Source organism: Palaemon carinicauda, chromosome 18 (genome assembly GCF_036898095.1).
Source record: "Palaemon carinicauda isolate YSFRI2023 chromosome 18, ASM3689809v2, whole genome shotgun sequence".
In the NCBI taxonomy this organism is placed as follows: domain Eukaryota; kingdom Metazoa; phylum Arthropoda; class Malacostraca; order Decapoda; family Palaemonidae; genus Palaemon; species Palaemon carinicauda.
This window is the reverse complement of record NC_090742.1, coordinates 2,091,488-2,116,489: the sequence shown is the minus strand read 5'-3', so window position 1 is coordinate 2,116,489 and position 25,002 is coordinate 2,091,488. Positions and strand designations below refer to the sequence as shown.

At 45.4% G+C, this 25,002-nt stretch overlaps 1 long non-coding RNA gene across 1 annotated transcript in view; it reads left to right on the top strand.

Moving 5' to 3' along the window:
* Window positions 1–3,604: 3,604 nt before the first annotated feature.
* Window positions 3,605–25,002, top strand: part of LOC137657589 (uncharacterized) — a 110,113-nt gene continuing 88,715 nt past the window's right edge. The window contains exon 1 of the long non-coding RNA XR_011047157.1: window positions 3,605–3,669. This is a non-coding gene — a long non-coding RNA (uncharacterized lncRNA). The remainder of the gene's footprint in view (window positions 3,670–25,002) is intronic.

The window sequence follows — 25,002 nt, the reverse complement described above, 5'->3', positions numbered from 1 at the left end:
CTTGCTTTTCCAACTAGGGTTGTAGCTTGGATAGTAATAATAATAATAATAATAATAATAATAATAATAATAATAATAATAATAATAATTGTAATTCAATACTTTCGTAAAATGGCCAAACTTTCGATTAGTATTGACTGTAAGATCCACGAGAGGAGCGTAGCTTACAGTACCCTGTACCACTCGTCATTGGGTCATGTTTATAAATATTTGAAGGCTGATTATTTCACTGATTGATGTATGGTGAGATTTTCAAAGGATGCGACTGTTTGTTTACTAAACTACAGGCATTGTAAACAAATTTACACAACTTCAAATTACAAATTCTTGTAAGTACAGTTGTAAGTTCATGAAATATTTTGTCCTAATGTTTTGCATTCAAGCGGTTATATATATATATATATATATATATATATATATATATATATATATATATATATATATATATATATATATATATATACCACCCTTTATAGCAATACACCTTTCTTTCTTAAAATTTTAATTTTTTTATAAGTAAAGATACCAAAAATCATTGCTATTAGAATTTTTTTTTCCTTCTGTTAATACTACTGTCCAATATACATTGTTCATATTGTCATGTCTTCTAGCTAAAACAGTTGCATGATCAATTTTACCAATCGTCATAGTTTTCTGATTGATGCTAAATTGTGGCTCCAATCTCATCTTCACCTTTAGTGAGCTCTCAAACGGATATGTCTTGCTATGAATGTCACTTTACTAGGAAATTTGAATAATGTTGATTCTTTATGCTGTTTACTACACGTAAAAAAGTGTTCTAGAAAGAGTTGGATAAATAGATGAAAATTTACTCTACAGTAAAGGTTCCTAAATCTAGAAATTGCCAGAGTACCTGGAAGATAGCATTGAATGTGCAGGTGTGAAAGGTTGCTATGAGTATTGTATGAAGTGGCCAACTGTGTGGAAGTTTTCTGCACCAGAGGTTCATCAGTGATTCATCGGTCAAAATATGAATGTAATCACGACTTTACCTCGATTTCTACCTACTTTTCACTATTATGGCCAACTGTATGGAAAGGGAGGAGCAAAGATAACCCAATAGTCCCAATTTTCTTAAATTTCAATCCTTATCCAAATTCATGTTTTAATCAGCAATAAACTTTCATTAGATTAGGGTTGTGGTAGCCTATTGGAAACGTCCCTGCCCAGTGATTTGTCGATCTGCTGGACTAGGGTTCGAGACCCACTCAAGCTCGATAGTTTCTTGTAGTGTCTGCAACCTCACCATCCTTGTGAGCAAGGGATGGAGGGTTTGGTGGAGCATATAGGTCTACCTGCTGAGCCATCAGCAGCCATTGCCTAGCCCTCCCTGGTCCTAGTTTGATAAAGAAGGGGCTGGGATGCTGATTATATGTATATATGGCCAGTCTCTAGGACATTGTCGTGCTTGGACATTCTTAGATCCACCTGCTGAGCCATTAGCAGCCATTGCCTGGCCCTCCCTGATCCTAGCTTTATGAAGAAGGGGCTGGGGTGCTGATTATATGTATATATGGGCAGTCTCTAGGACATTGTCGTGCTTGGACATTGTTAGGTCTACATGCTGAGCCATCAGCTACCATTGCCTGGCCCTCCCTGGTACTGCCTTGATGAAGAATGGTCTTGGGTGCTGATCATATATATATATATATATATATATATATATATATATATATATATATATATATATATATATATATATATGTATATATATATATATATATATATATATATATATATATATATATATATATATATATATATGGCCAGTCTCTAGGACATTGTCGTGCTTGGACATTGTTAGGTCTACATGCTGAGCCATCAGCAGCCATTGCCTAGCCCTCCCTGGTCCTAGCCTGATGAAAAATGGGCTTGGATGCTGATCATATATATATATATATATATATATATATATATATATATATATATATATATATATATATATATATATATATACATATATATATATATGTCAGTGTCTAGGTCCCTAAGACATTGTTGTGCTTGGACATTGTTAGATCTTCCTGCTGACCCATTAGCAGCCATTGCCTGACCCTCCCTGGTAGTACCTTGATAGAGAACAGTCTTGGGTGCTGATCATATATGGCCAGTCTCTGGGACATTGTCGTGCTTAGGCATTGTCACCTGACCCTTGCCTCTGCCGTTCATGAGCGATCTATCTGTCTAAACTACTGATACATTTTATAATCCCCATGATGAAGCAAAGTTTGTTTCGAGCTTTTTATGAATGCAACGTGCAATATGCTCAGTAAGAAATTTCGTATGCATATCGAGTCTTTGTGCTACGTGCTGCCTGGCGACATTGCAATGCCAAGTCTGTTCTCGAATACAGTGCATGTTGCCGTGTGTGTGTGTGTGTGTGTGTGTGTGTGTGTGTGTGTGTGTGTGTGTGTGTGTGTTTTTTGCAGACCTGTTGCACAGCAAGCACAGTGGCAAGGCCATGCGCTAAATATTCCTACAAACACCCATTAAAGGTTCTCCATTACCTCCGCCAATGAAGTCGGAAGGAGGTTATGTTTTACCCTTTATTTGTGTGTTTGTTTGTAAACAGCTTCCTGGCCACATTTTTAATCGTAGAGTAATGAAACTTGCAGGGATTTACTTTTATGCAAAAAGTTGAAAACGATTAAATTTTGAAAGGCCAAGCTCAAAGGGCAAGGTATTGGTCAAGCAAAATGTCCAATTCACGTAATCACCCATAAGTTTGGACATCGTTGTCACAGAGACTTCAAACTTGGTTCATATTTGAGTGTAGGAAAATCCACACCAAAGTCGAGCAAAAGGTCGAGAAATAAGCTGCCGCAGCGGGTGTCTGCTCTCCACTGTCCCACTAGGTTTATGAACTGTATTTCTTTGTTACACATGATACGAATTCATACATGAATGTATGTTAAAAAAAAATTATTACTTTAGCACAGCCTCGGGGATGTTTTCATCTTGGTCATCTAGTAAGTTCTTAGGTAATATTTCCTCCCATTTGTCACTTTTCCCCAAAAATCGTGTAATTAAAATTGGTATTTGAGAGTGAATATGAAATAAAAATTTTCATATTTTCCATTTGTGATTGTTCACCAGACGGAGATTCAGTTATAGTTTTTCTTTATTTCTATACTCGCTTGATGTTCATATTGCTTTCTCTTGAAGCTCAGTTATATCAACCATAAAGAATATAATTCTAATTATTTGCATTCAGTGAAGAACTTTAGTTAAAACTAAGAAAAAGTTAAATTCGTAAATATTACATCGTTATTAATCATTCGAAATTGAGGAAAACATATTAAATATAGAATTAGTATTTACAAATTATAGGAAGCCTGGAAGGTAATATTAAACGAACTCTAAAACAACATTACGTAAAAACTATATCAGTTCATAAATATTACATCGTTATTAATCATTTGAAAGTGAAGAAAGCATATTTAAATATAGAATTAGTAATTACAAATTATAGAAAGCCTGAAAAGTAATATTAAACGAATTCTAAAACAACATTACGTTGAAATTATATCTAAAAGATAACTCACACATGGGGTGGGCGTTACAAAGGTGACTACCACGATGATAATACTACTGTACAACTGTCAGTGTGTCGCTGGACGCCACTCGTGCTGTTTAAATACCAAAGACGTAAGTTTTTTCAAAAACCTTGTACAAAACAACATTATAAATCTCATACTTCCCCCCTTTTCATTTTGGATAACTCAATATTGTTATCACTATTACGAAGAATGGGTGTTATCGTGATTTTGTTTAATTTGGCATAATTTGTTTGTATAATGTCCGTCTTTTAGTACACCATTTCGCCCATTTATTACATTGAATATAACAATTGTACTAATTTTTACTTCACTTTTCAGGTAATTCTAATGTTTTAAAAGGATTTATTTAATGAGAAAAGGCTAGACTCGTTGATTAAGATAGAATGATAACACTTGTGTTCAGGCTTTGTTTTTGCCACAACCTATAGTTATTTTTTGTTATATTAAGATTTTAAGGCATGTAACCCTTGTGACAGATAAGAAATTAATTGAATACTCAGTTCAGAGTATTATTTCAGGCCAAATCTACCCTTGTTTCAAACCCTAACCTAATTCCTCAAGGGGTAACTAGAGGTTTTGGTAAAGTTTTACAAGTCTACAGGGTATCATTTCGAACAGAAAATATAAGTTTTCAATATTAAACTTAGCCGGTGATTATATAAGCTGCAGCTCTGCTGCCCGACAGAAAAACTCTACGTTCAAAATACGCCAGCGATCGCTATGCAGGTAGGGGGTGTACATCAACAGCGCCATCTGTCGAGCAGGTACTCAGTACTCAATGTAAACACAGAACCAATTTTCTCTCTGTCGTGCCACCGGCAAGACCTACTAAATTCGCTGTTGCTTACTGGATTGGTTTTCACAGATTTTGGTGAAGTACACATTTCTAGTTATTAGCTTTCGCTTTGCAGAGGTTATCTTCAATACATCCTTGCTTTCTTTTATTGATTTTGGATTATTTGTTGACGACTTTTGATAGATTTTGAATTCCCCTTTGACTAATTCAAGATGGCTGACCCTTCTCAAGTCCCTAAATACAGAAAGTGTAGTGCTAGGGACTGTTCAAGGCGTCTTCCGAAGGCCTCTATCGATCCGCACACCGTTTGTTCCAATTGTCGGGATAAAACCTGTCAATTGGAAGATCGATGTGAGGAATGCGTTGGGCTTTCGGAATTCGATTTTCTCGAATTCCTGAAATATTCACGTAGGCTAGAGAGAGATAGAGTCAGGAGAAGTTCATCTCGCTCCGTTGATATTTCCTCTCCTCATGCCCCACAACCTTTTCCTTCCCCTGTAGTGGTTGCTCCTGATCCCCCTTCTAGCACTCAACAACCTTCGATGGCAGATATGATGCGTGCCATCCAGGCTCTGGGTGAGAGAGTCGAGTCATTGGCGAGTGACCGTAACCAACTCATGGCAGACGTCAAGGAGTTGAAGGGTAAGAGTGCAGTGGGTAGTGACAAAGTGAGTGGTAGTGTTGTGGAAAGTGTTGTGGATAGTGTTGCGCTTGAGGGTTCGTCTGTTCGTGCCTGTCGTCCTCCTAGTCCGGGACCTCTTGCAAGCTCCCAAGCCCAGGGGAGAAGCAATGTCGTACGACCAAAGGGTTCGAGAGGCTTTAATCAGCGAACAGACGTTCCCTCCGTGGTTTCGGACGTATCTATCCAAGATCGTCCCACCCACAAGAAGACGAGAGAGCCCATTTATTCCTCGTCTGCGGAAGATGTTTCTCGGAAGAAACAATGGACCAAGGTCTCACGGCCTCTTAAACGCAAGTCGGTCCCTTCCGCGCAAGTCCAACGGCCCAGTTGTAGCCACTGGGTCAGTTCGGACTCGCTGCAGTCTTCCGATGACTGCACACCTCCTAAGAGAGGCAAAGCGGTACCGCATCAGGCAGTAACACCGTCTGTTGCCGCACCTGCTACTGTAGACCCTAAGTGGTCTTTGCTGCAGACCATGCAGACTCAGTTGACGTCATTAATGCAGGACTTTCGTGCGGAGAAGGTTGACGCTGCACCAACCGCTAGCCTACAACCACCCACGGTTGTGCGTCCAGTGGACGCTGAGGCTACCTTCTCCCGCACTCCAGCTGTGAGAGTCCCGCCACCCATGCGTTCCAGTGTACCCTGCCAGCCGCATGTTGACGTTCAGCGACGCACGGAACCTTCCGTTGACGTTCGCGAGTTACAACAACAACCTAAGTTGTTTTGTTTTGACGCGGTGCGTCAACCTCCGCAACCCAGTGTGGTTACCACTACTCGCCCACAGCAGACTAGACAGTCAGGAGTAGACGCTTTGCGCCCCCGCGCTGCTATGGTAGTTGCCAGCTCACAGACTGGGCAACAGTTCCATGACGTTGCGTCCGGTGCAGTCACGCATGCACCCGTGCTGCCGGACTCAGCTGACCAGCCAACTCCTACTCCTTTGCCGCTTCCTCCTCAGTATTCAGATGATGGACTCTCTGATGATGACGACGCTGCACACATTGACGACCCGCATACGGACATCGACGAACCCAAGACCACGCAACCCTCCTTGTACTTTAGGAAAGTTCTTGCACTGTTCAGGGAGATGTATCCTGATCAGTTTGTTTCTGCGGCCCCACGCTCACCTCCATCTGAGTTCGCTTTAGGCACGCAGTCATCCGCGCCTGCCTTTACGAAGCTCGTCCTCGCCCGCTCGTCTAAGAGAGCTTTAAGAGTGTTGGGAGAATGGATGCAGTCCAAAAAGCACCTTGGGAAGACAGCATTCACGTTTCCCCCTGCGAAACTCTCTTCCAGATCGAGCGTCTGGTATGCCACGGGAGAAGTTCTCGGCTTGGGAGTTCCTGCCTCTGCCCAGGGCGACTTCTCAAGCCTAGTAGACTCTCCCCGCAGGCTAGCCATGAGACGCTCCAAGATTTGTTGGACTCCTTCAGACTTAGACCATCTGATGAAAGGAGTGTTCAGAGCCTTCGAGGTTTTTAACTTTTTGGACTGGTGTTTGGGAGCGTTGAGCAGGAAGATCTCCCCTTCTGACAAGGAAACTTCCATGCTCATTATGTCCTGCATGGACAAGGCCATATGGGACAGTTCCAGTGAGCTTGCGGCTTCGTTCGTTTCCGGGGTCCTCAAGAAACTGGAAAACCTTTGCTCCTTCTTGTCAGCTGGAGTAACACAGTGTCAGAGATCGGAACTTATGTTTGCTCCTCTCTCAAAGTGCCTTTTCCCAGAAGAGTTGATAAAGGAGATTGCTGCCTCCTTGATTCAAAAAGACATGCATGACCTGGTTGCGTCATCTGCCCGCAAAGCCACCCCTTTGCCTACCGTGTCTAGACCCAGGATGGACACTCCAGCGTCCAGGTTCATTCCGCCCTTTCGTGGCAGAGCCTCCAGCAGAGGAGGTGCTCGTGCTGAAGGGAGACGTGGGAATAAGTAGAAAGGTACCAAGTCCTTTAAGGGCAGAGTCTGACTGCCACATTCTTCAGACAGCAGTGGGAGCCAGACTCAAGAACTTCTGGCAGTCCTGGGAGGAAAGGGGCGCAGATGCACAATCTGTGAAGTTGCTCAGAGAAGGGTACAAGATCCCGTTTGTACGCAAACCCCCTCTAGCAACGTCTCCCATCGACCTCTCTCCCAGGTACAGAGAGGAGGACAAGAGACTAGCTTTGAAGCAAGAGGTGTCCCTCTTACTAGAAAAGGGAGCGGTAGTCAAAGTCCGGGACCATCAATCCTCGGGCTTCTACAACCGTCTCTTCTTAGTGGTAAAGAAGACAGGAGGGTGGAGGCCGGTGCTAGACGTCAGTGCTCTGAATGTCTTTGTCACAAAGCAGACGTTCGCCATGGAGACGACAAAGTCTGTTCTAGCAGCGGTCAGGAAGGAAGACTGGATGGTCTCTTTAGACCTAAGGGACGCTTACTTTCACGTCCCCATCCACCCAGATTCCCAACCTTTTCTAAGGTTCGTTTACGGGAAGGTTGTCTACCAATTTCAAGCCCTGTGCTTTGGCCTAAGCACGGCTCCTCTTGTCTTTACGAAACTGATGAGGAATATTGCCAAATTCCTGCATTTAGCGGACATCAGAGCCTCCCTCTATTTGGACGACTGGCTTCTAAGAGCTGCTTCCAGTCGTCGCTGTCTGGAGAATCTAAAGTGGACTCTAGATCTGACCAAGGAATTGGGTCTCCTGGTCAATATGGAAAAGTCCCAACTGGTCCCATCCCAAACTATAGTGTACTTAGGGATGGAGATTCACAGTCAAGCTTTTCGGGCTTTTCCGTCGGCCCCCAAAACAAGTCAAGCCCAAGGATGCATCCAGAACATGCTAAAGAAGGACCGATGTTCAGTCAGACAGTGGATGAGTCTGATAGGGACGCTTTCATCCCTGGAACAGTTAATCGCATTAGGGAGACTGCACCTCCGTCCCCTTCAATTTCACCTAGCTGTGCACTGGAAAAAGGACGACGCTAGAAGCGGTCTCGATCCCCATTTCCGAGAAGATGAAGTCATCACTGACTTGGTGGAAGGACAACATCCACCTCAGAGAGGGTCTGCCCCTGGCTGTTCAGACCCCCAACCACGTTCTCTTCTCGGACGCATCGGACACGGGCTGGGGTGCGACATTAGACGGTCGGGAATGCTCGGGAACTTGGAACTCGAATCAAAGAACGTTACATATCAACTGCAAGGAGCTACTGGCAGTTCATCTGGCCTTGAAAAGCTTCAAGTCCCTCCTTCTAGGCAAGGTGGTGGAAGTGAACTCAGACAACACCACGGCCTTGGCGTACATCTCCAAACAAGGAGGGACCCATTCTATGACGTTGTACGAGATCGCAAGGGACCTCCTCACTTGGTCAAGAGATCTAAACCTTTCTCTAGTAACGAGGTTCATTCAAGGCAACATGAATGTCATGGCGGACTGCCTCAGTCGGAAGGGTCAAATCATCCCAACAGAATGGACCCTACACAAGGATGTGTGCAAGAGACTATGGGCCACATGGGGCCAACCTACCATAGATCTCTTTGCAACCTCGATGACCAAGAGGCTCCCAAATTATTGCTCGCCAATCCCGGACCCAGCAGCAGTTCATATAGATGCCTTTCTACTGGATTGGTCCCATCTAGACCTTTATGCATTCCCCCCGTTCAAGATTGTCAACAAGGTACTGCAGAAGTTCGCCTCTCACGAAGGGACAAGGTTGACGTTAGTTGCTCCCCTCTGGCCCGCGAGAGAATGGTTCACCGAGGTACTTCAATGGCTGGTGGACGTTCCCAGAACTCTTCCTCTAAGAGTGGACCTTCTACGTCAGCCACACGTAAAGAAGGTACACCCAAGCCTCCACGCTCTTCGTCTGACTGCCTTCAGACTATCGAAAGACTCTCGAGAGCTAGAGGCTTTTCGAAGGAGGCAGCCAGGGCGATTGCTAGAGCAAGGAGGACATCCACTCTTAGAGTCTACCAGTCGAAGTGGGAAGTCTTCCGAAGCTGGTGCAAGTCGGTATCAGTATCCTCAACCAGTACCTCTGTAACCCAAATAGCTGACTTCCTATTATACCTGAGGAAGGAAAGATCTCTTTCAGCTCCCACAATCAAAGGTTACAGAAGCATGTTGGCAACAGTCTTCCGTCACAGAGGCTTAGATCTTTCTAACAACAAAGATCTACAGGACCTCCTTAAGTCTTTTGAGACCTCGAAGGAGCGTCGTTTGGCTACACCAGGTTGGAATTTAGACGGGGTACTAAGATTCCTTATGTCAGAAAGGTTCGAGCCACTACAATCAGCCTCCTTTAAAGATCTCACTTTAAAGACACTTTTCCTCGTTTGCTTAGCAACAGCTAAAAGAGTCAGTGAGATACACGCCTTCAGCAGGAACATCGGATTTTCATCTGAAACGGCTACATGTTCTTTACAGCTTGGTTTTCTAGCCAAAAACGAACTACCTTCTCGTCCTTGGCCGAAATCGTTCGATATTCCAAGCCTTTCTAATTTGGTTGGAAATGAACTAGAAAGAGTCTTATGCCCTGTTAGAGCTCTTAAGTTCTATTTAAGACGAACTATACCTTTACGAGGACAGTCAGAAGCTTTATGGTGTGCTATTAAGAAACCTTCTTTACCTATGTCAAAGAATGCAGTTTCCTATTATATCAGACTGTTGATACGAGAAGCTCATTCCCATCTGAATGAGGAAGACCATGCTTTGCTGAAGGTAAGGACACATGAAGTTAGAGCTGTCGCAACTTCAGTGGCCTTTAAACAAAATAGATCTCTGCAGAGTGTAATGGACGCAACCTATTGGAGAAGCAAGTCAGTGTTCGCGTCTTTTTATCTTAAAGATGTCCAGTCTCTTTACGAGAACTGCTACACCCTGGGACCATTCGTAGCAGCGAGTGCAGTAGTGGGTGAGGGCTCAACCACTACATTCCCCTAATTCCATAACCTTTTTTAATCTTTCTCTTGAAATGTTTTTTATTGTTGTTTTTTGGGTTGTCCGGAAGGCTAAGAAGCCTTTCGCATCCTGGTTGATTTGGCGGGTGGTCAAATTCTTTTCTTGAGAAGCGCCTAGATTAGAGGTTTTGATGAGGTCCTTTAGTATGGGTAGCAACCCTTGATACTTCAGCTCCTAGGAGTCGCTCAGCATCCTAAGAGGATCGCGAGGCTCAGTAAGGAAGACGTACTTAAAAAGGCAGAGTAATTGTTCAAGTCGACTTCCTTACCAGGTACTTATTTATTTTATGTTTGTTATTTTGAATAACTGCTAAAATGAAATACAAAATACTTAGCTCATAATAATGTAAACAAGTAATGCTGGTCTCTACCCACCCCCCTGGGTGTGAATCAGCTTATATAATCACCGGCTAAGTTTAATATTGAAAAATGTTATTTTTATTAATAAAATAAATTTTTGAATATACTTACCCGGTGATTATATATTAAAGGACCCTCCCTTCCTCCCCAATAGAGACCCAGTGGACCGAGGAGAAAATTGGTTCTGTGTTTACATTGAGTACTGAGTACCTGCTCGACAGATGGCGCTGTTGATGTACACCCCCTACCTGCATAGCGATCGCTGGCGTATTTTGAACGTAGAGTTTTTCTGTCGGGCAGCAGAGCTGCAGCTTATATAATCACCGGGTAAGTATATTCAAAAATTTATTTTATTAATAAAAATAACATTTTTCCTTTAGAAAATAACATGATTTAACCGAATTTGACCTTCATTTCAACCGCAAACAAACAGAACAACCAGTTCGACTAACTTCAAGTAGCTGAACTGGTTGTTGTTGCGGTTGAGATGAAGGTGAATACTGGTTAAATCACGTATTTACTGAAGGAAAACATATTTACTGTTAACATTTTTAAAGATAATGGCTTTTGTTACGTCGTTGGCTCGCTTCGCTCCCCAAAAAACAAAACATCAAGCTTGTATGTACTGGCAAGCTGTAATATTAAGCTGCGCACGCTAACATCAGCAATGGTAAATATAATGGTTCTTGCTCCGCCACTGGATCGTGTCGCTAACATCAGCAATGTTACGCTAACATATATATATTTCTGAAACTATTCATTTCCTACAGGAACAAGTGTCATTTTCTATGAGAACAGACATTTTTCTGTAGAAAAAAGTAGTTTTTTCCATAGGTTACATGACCCTGTAATAAACTACAATAGAACCAGGGCTTTAATGCACTTTTCAGTAAAGTCGAGTGATAGCCTACATGGGCCTCATTTCTGTATTGAACCAGGGCTTTAATGCACTTTTCAGTAAACTCGAGTGATAGCCTACATGGGCCTCATTTCTGTATTTGCTTTGCCCTTCAGTAGCGATAACATCGGTCACCTAGTTTTCTAGTCGATCTTTTAGTCGCCTAGAATTTGTGGAGTGTAAACTGGGATGATAGCCTGGATCCCGATATCTCTCCTCTCGATAACTTAAATACTTCCAATACTCCACTTATACCTTATATGCAGAAATGTTAGCTAGATAATAAAGTACTGCCTCTCGTGAAATAAGAACGCTTTACATATTGTCATTCTCACAGTTTGCCATGGTTCAGCAGGTATTAAACAAGTTCAGAATTTCTGAGAACAACAGGATATTAATAGCTCCTTTCTGTAGTTCATAGATCTGTGGCACCTGTTGTAGGAGTGTCCGAGAAGGTTTTAGTACTAAACTAATATGCACAACCAACCTCTCTCAAAGGCGATTCATCTAAAACCATCCGTGCTACATCTGGTCGAATAAACGGATTTTGAGCGAAGCGAAAAATCTATTTTTGGGTGAGATGGCCATGTCGTCCTGATGGAAGTTCCTGAAGGGTAGCTTCCTTGGGTATATATAACTACGGCGATATTCCCAGAGAATTTACCTTAAGGTACCCAGAATTCTAACTCCTGGAGCGAATATCCCTAATAAAAGAACCAGGGATATCGCGAAATATCAGAGGACGTATTCTTGACACGCCACATAGCAATCTGCACCCCGAACAGAGTTAACACTTCGAAGGGGTCAATTGGCAAGAAAACGAAAACGAGAAAGAAAGGAGAGCCGCTCGCAAGGTATCTCTCCTCTCCCGTTTCGTAAGCGTGCATTGCGCCGCTCACGGCGCCATCTGTATTCCTTGTAGCGATACACGAGGTGCAACAGATACTGTATGTAGGGAGGGGACCTACAGCCCTTTAAAAGAAAGGGAAGGGCGGGTCCATCAGGACGACATGGCCATCTCACCCAAAAATAGATTTTTCGCTTCGCTCAAAATCCGTTTTTTGGGCTCAAGCCATGTCGTCCTGATGGAAGTATACCAGAGCATTACTGTATCTGTGGATTCTCAAAGCGTGCCGTACTCCCCGAAGGTATTTCCCGGCCAACTAGACCTAGAGACCTAAGATGTTACCGTCATACATCTTTTCAACTAACCATAGACCATGTTAGTGCTTCCTGCCCCTTACAGGGAAGAGTCCTACTAGACTCTGGAAAAGTCTCGAAGAGTACATATACCTATGTATGAATAACAGACAAGCCAATATAGTGGTCTCACCCTATATCATGTAAAGCATAGTTTGTAAAGAACCACTGAGTCAATATGAAATATCGACCAGTTCTCCGTTCAATACTGGATTGGACAAAGGTTTATATCCGAGTAGGCGGAAAACTTGCATATCCGCCACCGTCCCCTCAGGGCATGGAGTCCTCCCGCCAAGGGAAAGCATAAACCAATGCAAAGAATGCTTGCATAAAGGAACAATCTATTAGAATTATCCCAGATAAATATACATAGAACGTAATGCAAAATTATATCAAATAAATTGACACAGGTAAAGGAGACGCAAGGTTCACAAGAACTAGTTTATTGACAAACAATAAATAAAACAGGTTAAACAACCATTATATAAATATAAGAGGAGGATAACCAACAAATAAGCATAAGCATGATAGTAAACAGAAACTTGTTTATCTGAAAGAAAAACATTAGCGCCTCTTTTAACATACCGAGATATCAAAATTATAAAAGTCTGTATTACTAATCAGTTACATTAGCGTTGGAAACGCTCGGCACACATGTCTACACTTATGCTAGGTTCACCTTTGAAAGTGGAACAGTCAATGTGGGCAACCCAGTGCCCTCACACTTAGTTTGTAGAACAGTTCTAACTACACACTCACCCCGGAATTAATCGTCCCAATTAAATCCACTGTTCCTCGCAGAGTTAAACAGCAGGGTTAACGACACAACCCACTGCTACCACAGACCTCTTTAGTTGCTCCACTTGCTTCGCATAGTGACGAAAGAACACTCTGGAAGACTTCCAGCCAGTGTATGAACGAAGATGTTCAAAATCCATACAATTAAAGAAATTTAAGGATGAGGCAACTTTCCTCGGATCGTGACCTGCGGGTGTACTGTCTGGATCTGCTCTGCGAATAAAATAGGTGATTTTCGCCCTAAGTTGTTTCAGTGATAAATTTGAGCTTGATGTTTCTCCCCTGAATAGTTGACCACCCCTGAAGTCTGAAGTTCTACGAAGATAGACCTTTAGGCATTCCACTGGACATAGAGATGCATCTTCTTTCAGAGGGCAGATTCTCCAGGGACCCCTCCTGTTGGTGGGTAACTCGTTCTTGGCGAGAAACGTAGGATCCGGAAACAGGTTCAGTTCTCCCCCATCCAAGAACTGAACACGACCCTCCTCTCTCGAGAGGGCTACAATTTCACTAACCCTGGCCCCCGATGCGAGTGCAAATAGGAAAATAACTTTTTGGGTCAAATCCTTTAAAGCACACTCCTCATTGTTCAACAGCGAAGCGAAATGAAGAACTTTATCTAAAGACCATGAAATGGGCTTTGGAGGTGCTGATGGTCTGAGCCTAGCACAGGCTTTCGGAATTTTATTAAAAATATCGTTAGCGAGGTCGACCTGGAAGGCAATAGGTCTTGTCAAGGCAGATTTACACGTTGATATTGTGTTGGCTGCTAACCCCTAACCATGGAGGTGGATGAAGAAAGATAAGCAGAAGTCTGTCGAGATCTTTTGCGGATTCTTCGCCTTGACAAAGGCCACCCATTTCCTCCAAGATGACTCATATTGCCTTCTAGTAGATTTGCACTTATATTCCTTTAGGAAGTCTATACTGTCTTTCGAAATCCCGAAACGTTTTCTCACCGCTAGGGAGAGAAAATCATGAGCTGCAGGTTCCGGGTTTTCTGTGATGAAGCGCAGACAGTCGACTTCTGAACTTGCTGGGTCAGAACTGGATCTGGTAACGGTAGACACTTCAGCCGTAGTTCCAATGCCAGAGGGAACCACACGCTGTTCGGCCACTTGTGAGCCACTATTGCCGCTACTCCCTTGAAAGATCTCAGTTTGTTGAGGACCCTCAACAGAAGGTTGTGAGGAGGGAACAGGTAAATCCTGGACCATCTGTTCCAGTCGAGGGACATCGCGTCCACTGCTTCAGCCAAGGGATCCTCGTACGGGGACACATAAAGGGGTAACTTCTTGTTGTCTTTCGTCGCAAAGAGGTCTATCTGCAGTTCTGGGACTTGACTCAAGATGAAGGAGAATGATCCTGCGTCTAGGGACCATACCGACTCGATCGGTGTGAACCTGGATAGAGCGTCCGCTGTCACATTGCGGACTCCTTGAAGGTGAACTGCCGACAGGTACCACTTCTTCTTTTCCGCCAGTCGAAAGATGGCCAACATCACCTGGTTGAGTGGTGGTGACCTCGATCCTTGTCGATTCAAGCATCTCACAATCACCTCGCTGTCCAGCACCAACCTTATGTGGATCGAGCGACGAGGGGAGACTTCCTTCAAGGTAAGGAGTACTGCCATAGCTTCCAGAAAGTTTATGTGAAATGTCTTGAATAGATTGGACCAAGTCCCTTGGGCCTTCTTCCGATGAGAATGACCTCCCCACCCCTCCTTCGAGGCGTCTGTGTGAATAGTCAACGAGGGGGGAGGTGGCTGAAGAAGTACCGACTTCTTTAGTTGCCTGACTTGGGACCAAGGCCTGAGAAGCGTACGTAGACGAAGCGGAACTGGTCTTATCAGATCTCTTCGCGCGTTTGATGCATAACTTCTCCAAACTCCGGTTGCATCCTTTAGCTGTGCTCTTAGCACCGGGTCTGTTACTGAGGCAAACTGGAGAGAACCCAGCTCTCTCCTGTTCGCGTCTTGATATCCTTTCGGAATCCAGAAGTCTCTTGACAGAACCAGCTATCTCCTTCCTCTTCTTTGCCGGGATGGAGAATTGGTGTGATACTAGGTCCCAGTGGATTCCCAACCACTGGAACTTTTGAGATGGAGAAAGTCGAGACTTTTTTCTGTTGATCTTGAAGCCTAGATACTCTAGGAACTGGATCACCTGTAGGGAAGCTTGCAAACATTCTGTCTTGGATGCTGCCCACACTAGCCAGTCGTCCAGGTAGGCTACCACCTGGATTCCCTTTAGGCGTAATTGTTTGAGAGCTACGCTCGCAAGCTTTGTGAAGATCCTTGGGGCTATGTTTAGCCCGAATGGCATGGCTCTGAAGGCGTAGAGTCTTCGATGTAGCTTGAACCCTAGGTAGGGGGAGAGTTGACGATTGGTTGGAACGTGCCAATAGGCGTCTGACAAATCTATGGAGACGGTAAATGCCCTCTTGGGCAGTAAGGTCCTTATGTGTTGCAGTGTTAGCATCTTGAACTTGCAGTTCACAATGAACTTGTTGAGTGGCAACAAGTCCAGAATGACTGAGTTTTTCTGAGTCCTTCTTGGGAACACAAAACAGCCTCCCTTGGAATTTGATGGACTTTACCCTTCGGATTACCCTTTTCTCCAACAGTTCTTGAATGTACTACTCCAGAACGGGGGTGGAGTGTTGGAAAAATCGAGGGGACGGGGGTGGAGTGCTGTACCAGCTCCCACCCAGTCCATTCTTGAGTAGGCTGTGGGCCCAGGGATCGAAGGTCCACCGATCCCGAAAATTCTGAAGTCTCCCTCCTACCGGTATCATCTCACTTTGACTGTTGTTGCCCTGAGGCCTTGCCTCCTTGACCGCGACCACCCCTAAATCCCCTCCCCCTTGAGGGGCGTCTAGACGAACCTCTGGCTGCTCCTCTAGGCTTCGCTCGAAAGGTAGTTGACTGCCCTTCGAACGCTGGGTTAAATGCCGGAGACTGCGTAGACACGGCTTGGGGTACCCACTGGTACGTGGTCGGGGTTTGTACCACCATCTGGGGCACTGAAGGCATAGGAAATTGCTGTTGCTGCTGCTGTCTGAATGGCTTGGCGGGCCGAGAGGGTAGCCTAGTCTTCTTAGTCTTCCTCTTTGGTTGGGGACCCTCATCCGGGGAAGACTTTCTCTTGAGGGATAGGCCCCACTTCTGGAGAAGGTTTCTATTCTCCATGGCGGCCTTATCTACAACCTCCTTGACCGCTTCACTAGGGAAGAGGTCTTTGCCCCAAATGTTGGAGGAGATTAGCTTCCTTGGCTCGTGCCTCACCGCAGCCGAGGCGAACACGAACTCCCTACAAGCCCTCCTAGCTTTGACGAAGCTATAAAGGTCCTTCGTCACTGTGACTAGGTGTGTCTTAGCCACTACCATGAACATCTCATGGACCTTGGGGTCACTTGCCATTGTCTCCAGAGTTGTTTGATGAGACATTGAGGCAGCAAGTCTTTCTTTTGTCTCAAGCTCCCTTCGCAAAAGAAAGTCAGATAGCTTGGGGAGGTTCTCACCGAACTGACGTCCGGCAATATCAGCCTCCAACTTCCCGACTGAGAAGGTAAGATGGACGTCCTTCCAGTCCTTGTGGTCCATAGGTAGGGCCAAAGACAGAGGTTTACACTCCTCCAAGGAGGGGCATGGCTTACCTCCTCGACTGCTTTCAGCACAGCCGTAAACCCTTTCTGCATAAAGGGGAAGGCTCTAGAAGGAGAGGACACAAAGGAAGGGTGCTTCTTACTCAAAGCAGGTACCTTCGAGTTTGAGAAGCCCCTCTCTTTCATCGAGCTTGACAATAAAGCTTGAGCCTTAGCGTGATCCAAAACTATGACCTCCTTCGGCTCTGTTTCTTCCTTTGAGGCTGGTTCCTTCCTTAGACGGACATAACAGTCCGGATACGACTCCTTGCTGGGCCAGAATTCCACCTCCTCAAGGGGGACTGAGCCCAACTTCTCCGAAATGACGATTTTTCCCGTCGTCATAGGCATGTGCTCAGCATACTTCCAAGGGTTAACATCTGAGCACAAGGGAAGGTCTTTCACGCTGAGCTTCTTCTGGGGCCCACGTGATGCTGCAAGTCTCCGCATCTCCAGCTCCATTGCAGCCGCCTTCTCATTATTCTCCCTCTGCATCTGTTGGATCATTCCAACAATGGAGGAAAGGGTCTTTCCCAGCTCATCTGGGAGAGAGGACGATGTTGAGGGAATAGGTTCAGGGGCCTGAACCGGAGTAGCCGACACCTCGTCGACCTCTTCCTCTTCATTGTCTGGAGCCTGCTCTTCATCCTGGTCTTCTGCCAGAAGGTCATCTTCCAGACGCTCGGACACCTCCGACATCCTATCGTCCAATTGGATGTCCTGCAGGGCGTCCGCGACTTCAGAATCCACAGGGATCTGAACCACTGGTATCTCCACTTGAGGCTGGGGAATCACTGCATCAGCTGATGCCTTGGGGAAAAGGTAAGCCCTCATCTTCTCACTTGGAAGATAGGGCCCAGAAGTGTTCTTCTGAAAGCCCCTTACCCAGGTACGAAGCTTCTCCCTTGCTGCGTCCCTTGACTCTGCCGTCTTAGGGGAATCAAAAGCCTCAGTAATCAGGTTTGTGCACACGGTACATACCTGCGGGTCCCAATACCGGAGATCACCTTTGGAGACTGCGCATGCTGCGTGCCTCCTACACAAATCATGTCTGCAGAAGTTCTTGCTGCGGACGTTGCAGAAAACGCTTCCACACTTCGGATGGTCCTCCTGTAAAGAGAAGAGAATTCCATGAGTATCAAGTGAACTACGTACAGTATCACTGGATATACATAGCTTAGCATAACTAAACTAGAAAGGAAAGACACACACTTGTATTTCCCGCACAGTCAATTGCTGCAACCTTCCAGATAATAAAATCGTATGGTTAATCTATTCTAGAGCAACCAATGAATAATTTCCAGAGGAAACAGGTGTAGCTCACACCTAAAAAATGATTTTAAAATGCTGGATAGTAGACAAGAAAGAACTCACTTTCTTTATCTGTAAGGTTACACCAAAGGGTTGTGCGAGACAACACAAAAGTGTTAAAAAAACTTAGTGTTGTGACAAATACTATACTATAGTTTTCTCCCTACAGTATATACTACTGTATACTGAAAAATACTGGCTACAGTATAGAAGGTAATGTGCTGGCCCGGCACGTGCCGGCTGGCACACACCTTAACTAGTTCCAAAGTATACTACTTAAGAACTATAAGGTGGAAGAACGCTGGTTCAAATGCATGTGCCGGCCGGCAACTACACAAGATAGCACCCGGCTGCCGGCCACCAATCGTAGCGGCCAGCAGACAATGGTGTGATATATAGCCGGCCGGCAAAGGTATACAACCAATGCCGGCCGGCAGCAAAAGAACCAGAGAACTCCGACTGCCCGGCTGCCGGCCACTCAGGCCGGCAGCCGGGCTTGGGTACAACACTAGAAGAAAAACAGAATGGATGCCGGGATAAGAGACTGTACTACCTCATAACCCGGCAACCCGAAAGAGTGCACATAAGGAAGGGGAGAATATAACTTCAGGCTTCCTGACCAATGCCATCTGGCTCTACAGACAAACATGGATGAGAGACCAAGGGAGGTCTGGGCAGCACTCAAAGCAGAAGACCGGCAAGGGACTGAGTCAACCCCACATCCTAACCTATGCTAGGTACAGATGTAGAATGACGGACAGGAATGCAATGGCTAGGCCATCACAAAGGAAAGAGGGGGAAAGGGAGAAGAGGGTCCTGCCAACCTTGCTCTAATAATGAATCACCCGCAGCCAAGAAAACTCATCTTAGCCTAGGGGAGATCCGAGGAGGGAGGCCAGCAATACTTGCCAACTCCCTCGGAACCAAAGCAAGGAAGGCGTTGTTATTCACAGAAAAGAGGATCTTATCCTCCACACTGAGAACAACAACACAGGACTAGTCTGCTAGATCACAAGAAGAAGGAATCATCTCGTACAGAAACCTTCGAAAGTGAACTAAGGAGGCTAAGCCTCCTATGTCTGTTGTCAGTCTAGCGAGGGAATCTCAACCACAAGCTAGACATAAACAGACTCAGACTAAGAACTCTGATGTCCTGCCCCCTCCCTGAAGCTAGACTTACTGGAAACAGGAAGGAACAGAAACACCCTAATATAGTTGTATCTAAAGTCAATTCAGATAAACCATTAGGGTTAAGCCCAAGGCTTAAACAGAGGGAAAGGGATTGCACACCTTCTCCGAAGAGAAGAGAGCAACCGGGGAGTGTGAGAAAGTATACTAAGGCCCCATAGACAACTGGTCTAGGCGCAAAGAGAATCAATTACCTAAATCACCGAAACTCACTCGTATACTATCTTGGAAGAAATCAACATAATCTTAAATGTATAAAACTGCCTAAAGCTTCAATAAAATTTTAAAACACTCAGAAATCTGAATATCATGCAGGAAAGTACTAGGGCCAAACGACTAGGCTACAAGGTCTAGCGTAGGCCAGAATCGGCAAATCCTTCGCCAAAACAAAAATACTAAAAGCATCATATAAAGAAATCCTATGTAACGCTAAACAGCTAAAATTATTAAAGCGAAACAGCCGGGAACATTGCTCTGGCTAACTAAATAACTCATACCTAGCGAGCGACAGCGTCCAGGACGCCTCTGGTAGGCAACAGCTCTTGTAACAACGATATCACTATCAAATCACTTTTAAAATTACCAAGAGCTTACATTTATACATAAAAGAAATAATACTCAACTTATCAGAACCAGAAGAAGTTGGAGAAAGCATTATAAGTTGAAATAATCCAAGAATTGCGAGAAACACAGGGAAAAAACACCGAGTTGTTGAGCTACGCAAAAAGGAATACAGATGGCGCCGTGAGCGGCGCAATGCACGCTTACGAAACGGGAGAGGAGAGATACCTTGCGAGCGGCTCTTCTTTCTTTCTCGTTTTCGTTTTCTTGCCAATTGACCCCTTCGAAGTGTTAACTCTGTTCGGGGTGCAGATTGCTATGTGGCGTGTCAAGAATACGTCCTCTGATATTTCGCGATATCCCTGTTTCTTTTATTAGGGATATTCGCTCCAGGAGTTAGAATTCTGGGTACCTTAAGGTAAATTCTCTGGGAATATCACCGTAGTTATATATACCCCAGGAAGCTACCCTTTAGGAACTTCCATCAGGACGACATGGCTTGAGCCCAAAAAAAATAATACACACTATCATCAGAAATAAAGGGTTTTCAAAATCCTTTAGTTTGTCAATTATAGATTCTGAAGACAATCTACTAATATTCCCTTTCAAAGACAATAGAATGTTAATGTGGTTGGTTCAAAGTTAGAGTTCTGTCAATGACTAGGCCTCGCTTGGATATTGTTAAATTGTTCATGATAAGAAACGTTAATTTTAAGCCATTAAGGGATTTCGACCCATGCATAATTCTGTGCTCAAGCATTAGGGATTAGATCTGTCCCTTTCAGGTACCGTATTATAGTGGTTCCATTATTTCGTTGAGTATTGCAAGGCCTACAGTAGTAAGGACATTGATCTAGAATTTGACTGGATTTACAGTATTCAAGAGGTATTATATTCATCTTTATGCTCATCTTTTATGTAATTCATTTTGATGTCAATTTATTTTATTCATTGTTTCTTGATATGAACAGAACTTTTTCTTGTAAAGTTCTCACGGTGAAAACTCATGCTTATAGCGTTAGCTTTAGCTAAGTACGTAAGTGGGGTACAAATATCTGTCAAAGTACTCTTGTGGTAACTTGAGATGATTTTATCCCTTTTGTCTTCCTTTGGAGCCAAAAACTGATTTGTTCCAATACAAATATGAACCCTCATCCTTCAAGCAAGATTATGATCAGCTTCTACTGACCCATTTTGGAGAAACAAAAGCATGCTATATGGGAGACTTGCGGGAGTGTGGGGGAGAAGGGCGTATTAGCCCATTCTCCCTCGTTGCCCAATTTGCCATTCTAGTCCCAGCCTTGGCCTTGAACAGTCGAGTCACTTCCCATGGTCCAATCAGAGCATTGTGTTCTTATCATCTGTTTATTCTTAGTGTGAGTGTATGTTTTGGTTCTTGCCTGTGACTTTGCTTATCATGGAGAAGTCATGTGTGATGCAGAAGTGCCCTGGCCATAATGACTTATGGTGTGGTATATTTATGAACTGCCTTGAGGTTGACCTCTTCACGACTTGCTCCCCATGGGGTGGCCAGCAGTGGTCTAAATCTTCTACTTGACCGAAATGCAAGGACTGGTCGTAGAATCAATGGGCATGCTATGGTAGAAGGGGGAAAAAGAAGACGAAGAGAGATAACTCACTTTCTAAGATAATATTGGAAGTAGCTGATTAGCCTATATCCCTTCTTCAGGCTCAGGGTCCACGTGTGTTTCTCACCCTCCAGCTCTAGTGGAGGGTTCAAGTTTGGATGTTAGCTCCCACGCACCAACGCGTGGAGGTCAAGGTGAGGTAACCTGCAGGTCTCCATCTGTGGCGTGGCCTTCCCTATGTTCTCGGGTATCCCCCTTCAGCACACAAGGAGGTGCTCAAGCTAGTTTGGTCTTTTTTCGGCCTCATTGAGGCTGGTGATCGGAGGAATCTTAGGAAAGCGAGAAGAAAGCAGTGGAGGAGGAAAATAACAGATTATGCCCAGACCCTGGGTGGTTTGCGCTTCAAGGTGAAGCGGATGAGTATGACCTGAGCCTCTTTGGGTGGTGTTTGCCAAAGAACCTAGCAAACAAGAGTAAGAGGGCCAGGGTATCCTCACTTTGTGGTTGGAATCACCACGTGGACATATGTCGCCTTTTCTCCACACTCACCAGAGATTAGAGTTGAGTGCCATCCTAAGCCTCCCTCGCACTCTCCTGAGAGGAAGGCAGAATGTTGGACCAGGGAGATAAAGAGGATGAGTCAGTGATTCCCATCCCCACGCGTGTACGCTCAGATTTTCTCATTGTCATAAGTCATGTGAGCTTTGCTACCATAACTACTTATCCCCTTTCAGTAAGAAAGACCTAACCTTGGAGGAACGTTCCAGTCTACGACATAATTTCGAGAGGGTACCCAGACCCATATCAAGGACATGTATAGAGGCGCCTTTGTGCAAGAAAGTACGTCATTTTGAGAAGGTCCCCAGTTCTTCCTCCAGACACTGGACCGAGGGCAAGCTTTGTCTAGTCTTGGAAAGACCTGCACCATTTGGTAGAAAGGATAATGACCGAGGACGGCGGCAAGAAGAGCGCTAACGCAAGTGGATAAAAGAATCTTTTCCTACCAGCTGACATTGTCAGAGGTCTTCATTTAGGTTGACTAGGGAGAGATTATTTGTCTCAGAAGTTTCAGAAGGGTGGGACTCCTATAACTATTTCAGCGCCGGATCCTCGGAGAGAAAGGCTCACATGATGTGTCCCAGCAGGAGGGTCTCCCCCAGTATTAGGTGGATCACCTAGCCCTCACCAGCGGGTAGCCTGCAAGGACCTTAAGGAAAATGAGACGGAGGACAGGAAGAACAGGTTCAACCAGTAACCTTCTTCCAAAGAAGAATTCCTAGAACTAAAACCCTTTGCGTTATGTCCCTCCTCAAGAGAGGTTAAAGGTAGACAGCCTGTATAACATATAAAAGGCTTCCAGAAGGCTAAAATCACACTACAAAATCACACTTACTGAAGAGCCTCTACTACCTTTAGAACACTTCTAGAAGGCTAACATAACTGACTACACCACCACTTGCACATACTGAACTGCCTACGCAACGTTTACAATGGTTCCAGAAGGCTGAAATCGCTGCCAGATCTTTGCTCAAGAAATTGGGTTAATCTTCCCATACACCAGTGAAGTAGGCAATCATGAGGATAGAAAAGTAATTTGTTCCATAACTGAAATACAAACCACACTATTTAATATGGGTTATTACTTCGGCGGAGCTGAATGACGAGCTATTAGATTTTTAACGAGGGTTTACTTCCCCAACGCTAGTTAGCGGGGTGTAGGGAGGGGTCTTGCTTCACTTTACTTTTGGCTCGGGCGGAGAACAGACCTGTCTGCTCTCTCCCTCGCTTTGACTGCCATTAATCTGTTTTGCTTTTTCTTTCTCAGAGTGTGCGAAGTTGGCCTCTATCATCATGCGTACGTGTCCTCAAACCTTGTGTCCTCATTGTAGGGGCCAACGGTGTGAAAAGGGTAATGTATGCGGTGAGTGTAGGGAGTGGTCTACCTCCCAGTGGGAGAGGTTTGCCCGGCACCGGAAGAAGAAGTCCAAAGGGATATTTCTCCTTCAAAGGCTTCTTTGAAGAGAGAAAATCCAAAGGCCTCTTCTTCTGTTGCCCCAACCTCCTCCGAAGCTCCCACTCGATCGGTCTCTTCAGAGAGACCGTCGAAGGGGAGCATAGACCGTTGTTCTGTTGACCGATCCCGGGGTGCGGGAGAAATAGTTGCCTCCCATAGCGAGGCTGCTGCCCCTCCTCCCTCGGAGGAAGATATTGATTTCCCTGTACCTAACCGTGATTTGTTGCAGCTTTGGTCTTCCTTGGGGCTTCAGGGTTCCCCCTCCAAGGAAGCCCTGTTTGATATGATCAAGCTGGGAGCAGCTGTTAAACAATCGCCGGCGATAGCAGACGTAGATCATCTGTCTATCGTCGACGTTGTTATAACGGAGTCCTCCGGTGTGTCGGATCAAACTGCTCCTGTTGTTGCTGAGGTAGCTGAAGGCTCTGATTCCCCCTCCGAACATCTTTAGAGGGCGGAACTTAGTCCTACGGTCTCTCCTGCTGGTGATTCTCCCCTGGGGGAGTTCACTTACAGAGACTCCTCTGCGGAGGCCCTACGAAGGTCAGCTTGCTGATCCCACGGCCCCTAGAGGGCGTTTAAGGCGGAAGGCTCGTCCTCCCCTTCGCCGTAAAGGTCTTCCTTCTCCTCACAAGGGAGTTAGGAGGCGCCTTTTCGGCTCATCATCCCCGCAGTCCTCTGCTGAGGAGACTCACAGTTCTCCGATCCTGCCAGCTACCACCTTAGACCTCTCCGAAGATCGTTCGCGATCTCCCTCGGTGGAAGGTCGTCCTTCATGACCCCCTGACCTGTCACCCTCCAGACCTGCTGTCCTGCCATCACCCTTCAAGGATGCTGATCCTGTCATTGTACAGGCACCGGTCCCTTCGGGGCACAAGGGACTTGAGGGCAAAACTGTGCCCCAGTCCCTTAAGCGCCAGGCACCCCCTGTGCGCCGTCTTGCTGCGGTTCCTGACCTTGTGCCATTGCACTCCCTTGCGCGCGTACGCGCTCCTGCACCTGTTCATGCGCGCCCACGATCTCCTGCGTGGCCTCCTGCAGTACCTGATTTGGCGCGCCAGCGCTCTCCTGCGTACCAGCGCCCTCCTGCAGTTCCTGCGACAGCGCCTAAGCGCTCTCCAGGGCCTCAGCGCCCTTTTGGAGTTAAGCGCATTGCAGTAGTTCCTGACACAGCGTGCAAGCCCTCACCAACGCGCCAGCGCTCTCCTACAGCCCAGCGCGCAGTGCAGGAGGTACATAAGTTAGGCACGGGCGCTCACAGGTACCCCTGCCTCCTTCTAAACTACGCACCCCTGTGCTCCTGTATCCTGTTGCGCGCCCAGCCCATCAGCGCACACCTGTGCGCCCGAATCCTGTTGCGCACCCTGCGCTTCCATCGCAGCAGCGCACACCAGTGCGCCCGATTCCGGTTGCGCGCCCTGCGCACCCATCCCAGCA